The sequence below is a fragment of the Daucus carota genome, chromosome 9 (genome assembly GCF_001625215.2).
Source record: "Daucus carota subsp. sativus chromosome 9, DH1 v3.0, whole genome shotgun sequence".
In the NCBI taxonomy this organism is placed as follows: Eukaryota; Viridiplantae; Streptophyta; class Magnoliopsida; order Apiales; family Apiaceae; genus Daucus; species Daucus carota.
The window spans coordinates 31,648,641-31,660,794 of record NC_030389.2 but is presented as its reverse complement, the minus strand read 5'-3'; the positions used below and the strand labels follow the sequence as shown (position 1 = coordinate 31,660,794).

General features: G+C 36.1%; 1 non-coding gene across 1 annotated transcript; it reads left to right on the top strand.

Moving 5' to 3' along the window:
- The first annotated feature begins 10,005 nt into the window (after positions 1-10,005).
- On the top strand, positions 10,006-10,088 carry LOC135149822 (small nucleolar RNA R160). Its single transcript, XR_010288032.1, has one exon. It is a non-coding gene; the product is annotated as a small nucleolar RNA R160 (small nucleolar RNA).
- The last annotated feature ends 2,066 nt before the right edge of the window (positions 10,089-12,154 follow it).

Here is a 12,154-nt window from a genome sequence, read left to right as displayed (position 1 = left end):
TATGGAATCAATCCATGTGGTTTTTGATGATAAGAAGATTCAAGGATTCTCAGATGAAGGATTTCATGATAATCTCAGATTTGAGAATGAAGGTGAAGGTGATCTGTATGACAGTGATGATGATGATGACATTATTCAAAATGTTGGAATTAATCCTGGAATTAATATTTCAACTGATGACTCTCTGGTGCAAGAAACAACTACAATTGGAAATTCAACTGAAGCATCAGTTGAAACTACATTGGAGGGATCAGTTGAAACACCTCAAGGATCATCAGTTGAAAGAATGTCTCAAAGTTTCAATCAGTCTAGAAATAATGAGATGTCAAATTTAGGGGGAGCTTTCCAACATGGAAACCTGAACTTCAACAATGAAGCCACATCATCAAGACAATCACTTCCCCCACAAAGAAAGTGGACAAGGGATCACCCTTTTGAGCTGATTATTGGAGATGCAAATGCATCTGTACAAACAAGAAGAGCAACTCAAGATGAGTGTTTGTACAGTGCATTTCTTTCACAGGATGAACCTAAAGTCATAGAAGATGCTCTCAAAGATGCTGATTGGGTTCTTGCTATGCAAGAAGAATTAAATCAATTTGAGAGAAACAATGTATGGAAGCTGGTACCCAAACCTAAAAACAGAACCATTGTAGGAACAAGGTGGGTATTCAGAAACAAGGTGGATGAGAATGGAGTTGTCACCAGAAACAAGGCAAGGCTTGTTGCTAAAGGGTACTCTCAATCTGAAGGAATTGATTTTGATGAGACCTTTGCACCAGTTGCAAGACTGGAAGCAATAAGAATCTTCCTGGCCTATGCTGCTCATGCAAATTTTAAAGTTTATCAAATGGATGTCAAGAGTGCTTTTCTAAATGGTGAACTGGAAGAGGAGGTATATGTCAGTCAGCCCCCTGGTTTTGAAGATCCAGAATTTCCAGAGTATGTTTACTTTTTATTGAAAGCACTCTATGGACTAAAGCAAGCACCAAGGGCATGGTATGACACTCTGTCTCAATTCTTGTTAGATAATCATTTTTCTAGAGGAACTGTGGATAAAACACTATTTTACAGGAATGTAAATGGTGCCTTTATTCTGGTTCAAATTTATGTAGATGATATAATTTTTGGTTCTACAGATGAGAAACTTTGCAAAAAGTTTGCTAATCTAATGAAAAGTCAGTATGAAATGAGCATGATGGGAGAGCTCACCTACTTTCTTGGTTTACAAGTTAAACAAGTAAAGGAAGGTATATTCATAAATCAAACTAAGTACATTTATGATCTACTTAAAAAGTTTGATTTATTGGATTGCAAAGAAGCTAAGACTCCCATGCCAACAGCCACTAAATTAGAATTAAATCCTAATGAGAAATCTGTGGACATCTCTAATTATAGAGGCATGGTTGGTTCTCTTCTATATTTGACAGCTAGTAGACCAGATATTATGTTTTCTACATGTCTCTGTGCTAGATTTCAATCTAATCCTAAAGAATCACATCTTATTGCTATAAAAAGAATATTCAGATATCTTAAGGGAACACCAAATCTTGGTATTTGGTACCCTAAAGACTCTGGATTTGATCTAATTGGATATTCAGATGCTGATTTTGCAGGATGCAAAATTGATAGAAAAAGTACAACTGGCACTTGTCAATTTCTTGGTGACAGATTGATTTCTTGGTTTAGCAAAAAGCAAAACTCTGTATCAACCTCTACAGCTGAGGCTGAGTACATTGCAGCTGGAAGCTGTTGTGCACAATTATTGTGGATGAGAAATCAATTACTTGATTATGGATTAAATCTCTCAAAAATCCCAATATTTTGTGACAACACCAGTGCTATTGCTATAACTGAAAATCCAGTACAACACTCAAGAACCAAGCACATTGACATCAAATATCACTTCATAAGAGAACATGTGATGGCTGGTACTGTTGAAATGCATTTTGTTCCAAGTGAAGAACAGATTGCAGATATTTTCACAAAGCCTCTTGATGAATCCACATTCACAAGGTTGGTAAGTAAATTAGGTATGTTAAATTTCTCCTAATTTAGAGTGAATTTTTCTGTAATTTGGCAGCCAGAATTTGATTAATTTTGATTTATCAAAATTGAATTAATTATAATTCTGGATAAAGTTTATAATATTTCAACTGATGAACTAGTGAAATTGTTTCAACTGATGATTGAAACAATATCCTCTTGCGCTGTTTTTCATTCAACTGATGACACCAGTTGAAGACGTCTTCAACTGATCTTCATCAGTTGACTAGGAAGTTTAAAGAGGCGCTTATTTCATCCGTTGAAAGTATTATCAGATCTGAGCCGTTGAAATTTCTTTTGTCTCTCTCTTACTTTATATACACGATCGTGTGTGTAATTTTTGTAGAGATAAATAAGAGTAATTTCTTCTCAACGGTAATTTCTCAGCCAATCACAGCAATTTTCTGAGAAAGTATTTAAGTGTTTTAATCTATTTTCATTTCTTTTCATCTTACTCTTTCGAATTCTCAAAGCTCTCTTCTCTCTCTGTGCAAAAACAAGTTCTAATTTCTCTTCAAGCTTTCTCTGTAACTGCAATGGCACCAATGAAGAAGTACACTGCACCAAGTGGGTTTATCTATGAGAAGAACAACTTTGCGTCATTTGTGGATACTAAAGCTGTGGAGGAGAAGGAGTATCACAGGATGATGGAGTTCATCAAGTCAAGCCAGCTCTCTTATGCTATGACTGAAGCTCCCATCATCTACCATGAAATAGTTGAGGAAATGTGGACCTCTGCAGAGTTTAATAGTGAGCATGAAACTCTAACTTTCTCTGTCAATAATAAAACTCACTCTGTCAATGCTGATGTTATGAAAGCATGCTTTAAGATTCCTGAAAATACTGTTTTATCTTTGCCTAGTGATAATCAGTTGGTTAATTTACTTTATGCCATGAATTATGTTTTGCCAACTGATGCCTTAGGTAAAATAGAAAGAAGGGGTCTTAGGAGAGAATGGAGTTACTTATGTGATGCATTTATTAAAGCATTTTCTGGTAAAATTAGTAATTTTAATGCCCTTACCTCCCAGATCTTACAAATGCTTTACATGTACCTGACTAATGAATATTTCAATTTTGGTGGTTTGATGATCCAAGAAATTGGGGAGAAACTAGGTGATAAAATTGATAGACCTAGGAATATTTATTATGTCAGATTTCTTATGATGCTAGCTAATCATCTCAATGATAAGCTAGTTATTACTAACAAGGAAGCCAAGCTTCCCAGTTTTGTGCAGGAAAAGAGGGTCTTTAAAGACCTCTTTAGGATGAATTTATACCCCTCCTTGGAGGTGGTGTACCTGCCAACAATGGAGGCTGGAAAGCACAAAGAGGTACATGGCTTTCCTACTACTCTTTCTCAACCCTCACCTTCTTTGCTTTCTGCCATCAGGGCTGTTGAAGAGGCCCATCAACAGTCCACACAAGTGGCAAAACCTTCTAAAAACAAATCTTCTAAACCAACCTCAGATGCCTCCCAAAAGGCACCTGTTGTAAAAACCAAAAGAAACAAACCTGAGGGGAGTGTGACTGGAGGTTGTGAGGGGGAGGGAAAGGGTGAACATCAAAGAAGCCCTAAGCATAAGGATGGAGAGGTGTGTGTTAACCAGCCTGGCCACTCTGCAGTCTCCCAAAAGACTGTAGATGTTAATATGGAATTAAACTCATCCCTAGCAGCATCCTCCCAAAAGGATGTTGCTATTGAAAATAGTCCTCAACCAGGGACACAGTCAAAAAGGGGGAGGGACACCACTTCTTCACCAATAAAAGCTTATGGGAGAAAGAAGCTAAGAAGTGAAAAACTGAAGCACTCTGCACACACACAGGCATCCATTCTGGATTTTATGCCTTTAACTTCTCAAAGTCAGATTGATGTGACTCCAATAAATGTGGAGTCACAGCCCCCCTCTTCATCTCAACCAATCACCCATATTTATGATCTTACCATCTCTACAACTCAAACACAATCCCCAACCTCTTCTGTGGATGTTGAATTAATTCACACCACACTTGTAAATTCTCCATCTTTGGATTTCATGGAGAAGCCCCCATCTGAGATTGATCATCATCATTTTGATGATTTGTTGGATCTTTCTTTTCCATTTCCTTCCTCTGTAACAGTGTGTTCTGTGGATTTTCCTTTAAAATCAATCACCACAGACTCAACTATTACAGCCTCTAAACCAATTTCTTCATTTTCTTCAACTGATCTCCCTCATCAGTTGACAAGTGTTTGTCCTTCAACTGATCTGCTTAACAGCTCTCATCAGTTGAATGCCTCATCTACTAATGTTTCAACTGATGTCTCTCATCAGTTGACAGCTGCTGCTACTTCAATTATTTTACCTCTTTCTACAGCAGTTGATCACATGGTAGCACAAACACTTCTAGGATTGAGTGGAGTGAGCTATGGAGTGGAGAGGCAGCCTAGTGAGCTGGCAAAAGGAGAGGGTGTGGAGAGTCTGGCATTTTCTTCTAGCCAGGAAAAAGGAGAGGATAAGAGTGACCCTTTAGTAAGGGTAAGTGAGGGAGAGGTGAGTTGTGTGGTGAGCCAAGGGGAGCCCTTGATGCAAGAAAAGAGAGATAATGAGAGAAATGCAGGTGTCAATGAAGGGTTTAGTGAACAAGAGATTCAAGCTGAATATAGATCCATTTTGGATAGTGTTTCACTAGACCCTGAGACTTTTACTCATGGGATGTCCTCTATTCAAGAATTTGCCAGATTGGACAATCAAGCAGCTGAGAGGCACCTCAATCTGATTCACACTACATCTTCTATGCTTAGAGCAAAGGAGGCATTTACAGCTCTGCCTGCCAATGCTGGAGATGATTTTCATTATGATGATAGTGATGAAGACCTCAATGATGCTCTTGAGGAATCTCTTGGTGAACAACCTACAACTTCTCTACCTTCATGGCTCTCCATGCAGTCTGCCAATGCAATTGTTGTCAGCATGGAGCTGGAAAGGCAAGCCTCCACTCTTCTTCAATCACAACCTGGAAGCTCATCCTCCTCTCAAGCCATCTCTGCCACCATTGCCAGTCAAGCTCTGGAAAACCTCAAGCTTCACAAATATCAATCTCTCCACTTTCAGAAAGAGATAGAGCATCTCAATTCTCTCATTGCCTCTGTTAAGACTGATCTGACCAAACAAATTGATGAAAAGCTTCCAGCTCAGGTCAAATCAGCTCTTTCTGGTTCTGAGCAAAAACAACTGCAATTGGAAAAGCAAGTAGAAGCTCTGGAAGGCAATGTCTATATCTTAAACTCTAGAATGGATGAGATGTTGCAGCATCAAAGAATTCAGACTGGACTCCTTCAACATCTTCTTCTTGCCTCTGGTGCTTCTCTTCCCAGTCCATCCCTTACACTTGCTGCTAACAAAAAGGGGGAGAAAGAATTACCAACTCCTGCAGAATTAATCAGTCAAATTCCTCCTCCTTTCCACACTGAAAGGGAAAAGCAAAAGATTGAAAGGATGAAAGAATTGGACTCCATTGCAAAGAGAGTGGCTCAACTGGGCAAGAAATCATCTACATCTTCTACAGCCACCACAGCTCAAATCTCTTTTCCAACCACAACCACAATTCTCAGGGTAATTACACCTGAGATTGTTATTCCCTCCAAGACAGAAAAGGGTGAGCCATCATTTTTGAATGAGTTCAAGCCAATTCTGTTTCCAAACAATTGTGATTACTCCAGGCCTGGAAAAGACTCAAGCTCAATCTACTTTCCACTAGCCAGACCTGACAAAAATGAATACAAGCTTTTGGGCCAAGAAATCAAAAGTTATAAAGATTGTGCAGATGTGGCCTTAAAGGCTCATTTTGCCATCATCTACAGAGAAGGCCAGAAGTTGTTTATTGGAACTGGCCATCCTCATTATTCATTTGCAAAAGCTGAAGAGGTGGCCAGAGAATGTGAAAAAGAGGAGTTTGAATCCCAACTCTCTTTGAACCAAATTGAGGTGGATGAAAGGTATGCTATTGAGCTGGAAGAGGAGTTGGCAGCTGAGCTTTTAAAAGAGAAAGGATTGCCTCTTGAATCTTCTCCCAAGAAAAAGAGAGTCAAATCTAAAACTAAGATGCCTGAGGCAGCCAAGAGAAGAGAAGAAGTGCCAGAAAAGCCTATCTCAAAGCTTTCTTCTCCAATCAAGGATACCACAGTAGTACATCCAGATGTCAACTTCCATGATGAGCCAATAATGCCAAAGGAGGAGCCAATTGACTTGGAAGATATTCCAATTCCAGCTTTTCTTGTCCAAGAATCTTCCAAGCCAAAGAAGAAAGTCAAGTCTGTGGCTAAAAGGATGGCTAACCCTCCCAAACCTCCAAAAGAACCTGAGAACCCTGATGACTATCTCATCATTGCTAACATTGAAGAAATTTCTGAGTTGGATCTGGAGCTGGATGATCTTCAAGAAGTAAGGGGAATAGAAGCAACTTCAAAGTTACCTGAAAGATTGGTATTCTCTTACAAAAACAAGGGTGATGTCATCTGGCCTCTTCACAGAGTTCTGAATTCTGAGGGATTCAGTTCTCTAACAAAAATATATGGATCTATGAAGAGGACTGGAGGATTTACACCACCTGCAAAGCAAATGGTACTAAAGAGAATCCTTGAGATCAGGAAGGAATGGAACTCAGATGCTAGTCTACAAAGAAGGCTGAAAATTCCCTACACTGGAAAGAAAATTCATCATGAACCTACTCCAGTCATGGAATTTAGGGACAATCAAGGTGTTAGGAGATTTTTCAGACCTAAAGATCAACTCAAGGTTGCTAGCTTGAATACTCTGAAGACTCTCCAATCCAAGCTCAACAGACAGGATAGTGATGAAGAATGGTTCTACAGGATCTTTCAGAAGCAGATTAATATTCTTGAAGAAAAACTTAAGTCCAGAAGAAGAAGATCTTCTAGGAACAAGTAACTGCTCAGTCTAGAGGAGCATAATCATCTGTAATCTTTTCTAACTCTTGTATCTAAATTCTGCATTTTATTTTATTAATGTTTTGTTATCATCAAGTGTAGAATTTATGTCTGCATCTTCTCCAGTCATAAATTGGGGGAGATTGTTAGGAATCAATAATTTTTGATGATAACATAAACATTTTTGTAACATGTCTTACTTAGAATCCTTATCAAATTTCAGTTGTAATTGTTACATTTCTTGTCTTTGGGAATTATCAACGGATGGGTAGAATAGGATGGCTAATTGTAAATATCCAATGCCATGTAATTTTATCTAAGTGAAGGATATTCAACTGATGAGATGTAACTGTTCAACTGATAAAGACTGGATGATGTTTCAACTGATGAAAATCAAGCATTCAACTGAAGACAAAGTGTTCAACGGATAATGCTGAGGAATTCAACTGATAAGACTGGAACAGCATTCAACTGATGGAGTTTGTAATTCATTCAACTGATGAGCCAGGCATTCAACTGATAAAGTCAATAGCAGTTGAAAGCAACCAGAACCTTCAACTGATGAAGCAAAGAGCAGTTGAAAGTGACTAGAGCTTAAGTCTGACAAATCACATGGATCGAATTACACTAAAATAGACATGGAAGCCTAATTAGGAAAATAAAGAAGAAGCAGAAACATACTTATCTCATGCAGTGCAATCTGGATCAAATCAAGATGATGGTCAAAGATGAAGACATCTCAGAAAGCATGCATAAGACAAAGTTGTGCAGCATTGTTTTTAGATTAGAGTGCATTTTGTAATCTAGCTAAAAGCTTTGTAAAACTTGGGGTATATAACCAAGTTAGTAGCATCAGTTGAACTTGTTCAAATTACTTGAGAGAAAAACCTGAGAGTTAGAACTTGCTTTGAGTGATGAACCAGCAGCTGTGCGAATTGTAAAACAATCCACAGATTCTTCTATATAAAATCTCACGGGTGGATCATTCAATCCACCCGTATTTTTAATACTTGGTGTTTTTCTGTTTATTGTGTTCTTAGTGTATTATTCTTGAATCTTTTAAATTTGTAAAAGATTGTATTCAACCCCCCCCCTTCTACAATCTTTCTCATAGTTGGTGTAAAATAACAATTGGTATCAGAGCGAGGTTCCCAACAAACAGGGAAAAAGATCAACACTGCTAGAGAAAGATGGGAAAGAAGGATGCTGGAGTGAAGATTCCTGTTCTTGACAAAGACAACTATTTTCACTGGAAAGTGAGAATGCATCATTTATTGTCATATTAAACTGATATATTCTATTTATAACAATTTAAATATTAATAACATGCTATTTTCAAATTATAGCCAATCATTATGGCCAACACCATCGAAGCACAATGTCTTACAGGTTTAGCAAATTTTACATAATGCACTACAAGTACAATTTAGCCAACGATTATAGCCAACCCCGTTGGAGATGCTCTAAGACATTATGTAAAATTTTCCGAACCTGTAAGACATTGTGCTTAAATGGTATTGGCTATATTGGCTGGCTATAATTTAAAAATAGTATGTTATTAATATTTTGATTGTTATAAATAGAATATATAAGTTTAATACGGTAATAATAATATGTTAGAGGAAAATAAATTGCGGGAGATGACGTGGAATTCGCTACAGATCTGTAGCGGATCGACAAATATAGCCATCCATGGGGGCTGGCTATAATTATACACAAGGGGTTGCTGTGGTTGGAGTTCTATTTTTTGTGAACATTGGCTATAAAATTTAATTTTGGAAAGCTACATGGACTTTTAGCTAAGGGCTTGTGAGGGTTGGAGATGCTCTTAGAGCATCTCCAACTCCTTATCTAAGAAATTGAGTTGATATACCAAAAATAAAAAATATAGCCAATCTCTTCAAAAGTGCACACTCCAACCAAGCCGATCCCTTGTCTGTAATTTCAGCCAACCTTCTGGCTAAATTTGTCGAACCTCTACAGGGCTGTAAGAAATCTGTAAGAAGATTACATACTCCCTCCGTCCCCCCTGAGTAGTATACATTGGAGGACGGGGACGCGGCACAGACTTTAATGCTCCTGTAACGTGTAGTTGTGTAATTTATTTTTAAAATTTTCTTTTTCTAAATTAAAGTTTGAATGTTATATTTTTATTCAGAAAAAGAAAATCTCAAAAATAAATTACGGAACTATATTTTAAAAGAGCATTGAAATGCGTGTCGAGCAGGTGAAAAGAAACTTATACAATTAAATGGGACAGAGGGAGTATCATTTATTATCATATTAAACTGATATATTCAATTTATAACAATTTTAATATTAATAATATATTATTTTTAAATTATAGCCGATCACTACTGTAATCTTACAATTTCAAAAAAATTTACATAATTTTTACGGGTCCATCTCAACCAACGATCATAATGGTGGAGTTTGGAGATGCTCCTACGTTTATAACTTTATGGGCCTAGGGAGCTACTACTTGACTGCTAGTCGGCGAATTATTAAACATGGGCCTCGTAGAAATAGTGGCCGCAGAACTACTAGTCTTCCTTGGGCCATTATATTCGAAGAATCACCAAATCATACTCAAAATAAAACCAAACCCTAATATCTTCCTCCTCTGTTTCTCTCCCAACATATATAAAATACATCCGTCTCTCTTTCACACATCTCTCTCTCTCCGTCACTTTGAAAGACCATCTCTCTCCATCGCCTTGAAAGATCTCTCTCTCCCCCCCTTATCCCTCTCCCTCTCTCCCCCTTTATCTCTCTCTCTCTCCCTCTCCCTCTCTCTCTCTCTGTAAGCTTGTGCATATTGATGGCACCATGTGGCCCCTTCCAACTCAAAGAATAGTTGTAAGGAAAAACCGAGATAAGGGTATTTTGAGGTGCTAAATAAACTCTAATATTTGGCACAAAACATACTTATAGATTCAATTTAAGTCTCTATGCAATCTATGTTTCTCTGCCAAAACACCCATATCTCAATTTTTATTTCGAGATTTCATTTAACACGAAACCAAAAAAGCAAAATGATGAGTAATTGCAGCTGAAGCCTCGTGTTGAGCTTTTATCAAACCTTTATGGTCTTCAAAGTTCTCTGATTGCTTTCTTGATTTTTCTTGAGAATTTTTAGTAATTTATTTTATTTTTAAGTATTTTTTATTTTAATTTTGTGACAAGAGCACTAAAAAACGTGGTCTGTGGAATATAATCTTCAGACTTTACGAGCATGGTGCTATAGAAAATTTAATATTTCTGGTTTTTAATTGTTGATCCATGTCATGTGACAAGATCAATATGGCTCAGGAAAATACATTGAAATTTGAATCTAAATTTTAATTTTAATTTTGTATTTTTTTTTCAGGTAATTTTGTATCTTTAATTATACTCCCTCCGTCCCTTTTTACTTGTCTCTTTTGAAAAAATAACGCATCTTAAGAAAATGTTAGGTGGATATCTTGTTTTCATACATATCCCTAATAAATCTAATGAATTAGATAGAGTTGTGTATATATATATGCTAGTCAAACATTGGAAGTTGTTACATTTTGAAAAAACATACAAAAAGTTGCTTTGAAAAGAGAAGTGGACAAGTAATTTGGGATAAATTTTTTTTTCAAAAGGGACATGTAAAAGGGGACGGAGGGAGTATTAAAAATTTGAATATTTATCAGACACTGGAATTTATAATATAGCTTAAATAATACTCCCTCCGTCCCCGTGGATAGTATACATTGGGGGACGGGGATGTGACACGGATTTTAATGCTCCTGTAAAATGTAGTTGTGCAATCTATTTTTAAATTTTTCTTTTTTGAATTAAAGTTTGGATGTTATATTTTTATACAGAAAAAGAAAATTTCAAAAATAAGTTATGGAACTATATTTTATAAGAGCATTGAAATGCGAGCAGATTTCATTTTCAATGGCCGCATCTCCTCATTTGAGTTTTAAATAATTTTTCAACACTCTGAAATTTGTAATAAAGCTGGAGTTTCGTTTTTTGGGATCAGCAAAATAATTTTTCTTTAAATAAATGGCTTCAAAGAAACAGATAATTAAATTTAACAGAAAAAAAAGAAGAAAAACGGATCATCTCCCCTTGAGAAACTTTGTTAGTTTGTTGCTAAGCCCAACAGCTCATATAAATAAAGATCACTTTCAACCCTGGTTTTGAGCTTATAGGACCGGGGTTCTGTGGGGTTGGGCCGAGGAACCAACCGGATTGGCGCAAACTCATATAGACCTCCAAAGTTGGTTCTTGAACAATTTTTCGTGAATATAAATGAAGAGAGCTATAGTGTACTGCTACATCCGTCCCTTTTTACTTGTCACTTTGACTTTTTGCACGTAATTTAAGGTGAGTAAAGAACATAATTCCGCTTATTATTTTTAAAATTTTCTTTTTGTGAATAAAAATATAAACTATAAACTTTAATTCAGAATTTTTTTTTTTAAAAATAATAAGTAGAAATATGTTTTTTAATCACCTTAAGCTACGTGCAAAAAATCAAAATGACAAGTAAAAAGGGACGGAGATGGTAGCTTATAACCCGTGCAATGCACGGGCGGTTATAATATTTGTTATCTTATCGTATATATTTTAACTTAGTGTACTAGCTTATAACCCGTGCAATGCATGGACGGTTATAATATTTGTTATCTTATCGTATATATTTTAACTTAAACTAATTTTACTGTGAGAATAAAATTATGATAGAATAATATGATTAAATAAAAAATTTATTTAACAGATGATAAATTCTTAATAGTTAATTTCGTCAAATGGCTAATTAAAAATTAGGTCGAATATATATATTTTATTGAGAATGTTAAAATACGTTTTTTTCCATGTTATAATTTAAGAAGATCTATAAAGATATATATAATCAGATATAAATCAACCAATCAATCTTTTAATATTTCGTTATTGATAATAAATAATATAGTATGGAACATATTAAGTTAAAAAAGACGCGTAAAATCAAATACTGACCCATTATGTTAACGTAAATGTTTTGGTTTAATTGATAATAAAAAATAAATTATAACATATTATAAATTAAGAAGGTTCGTGGCTCGAATACCAACCGGCTCACTGAACTTGACAGCCCTACCGACTAAGTGACTAACTGAACTTTTCATGTTTCAGATTTAACAGTATAATAGTATA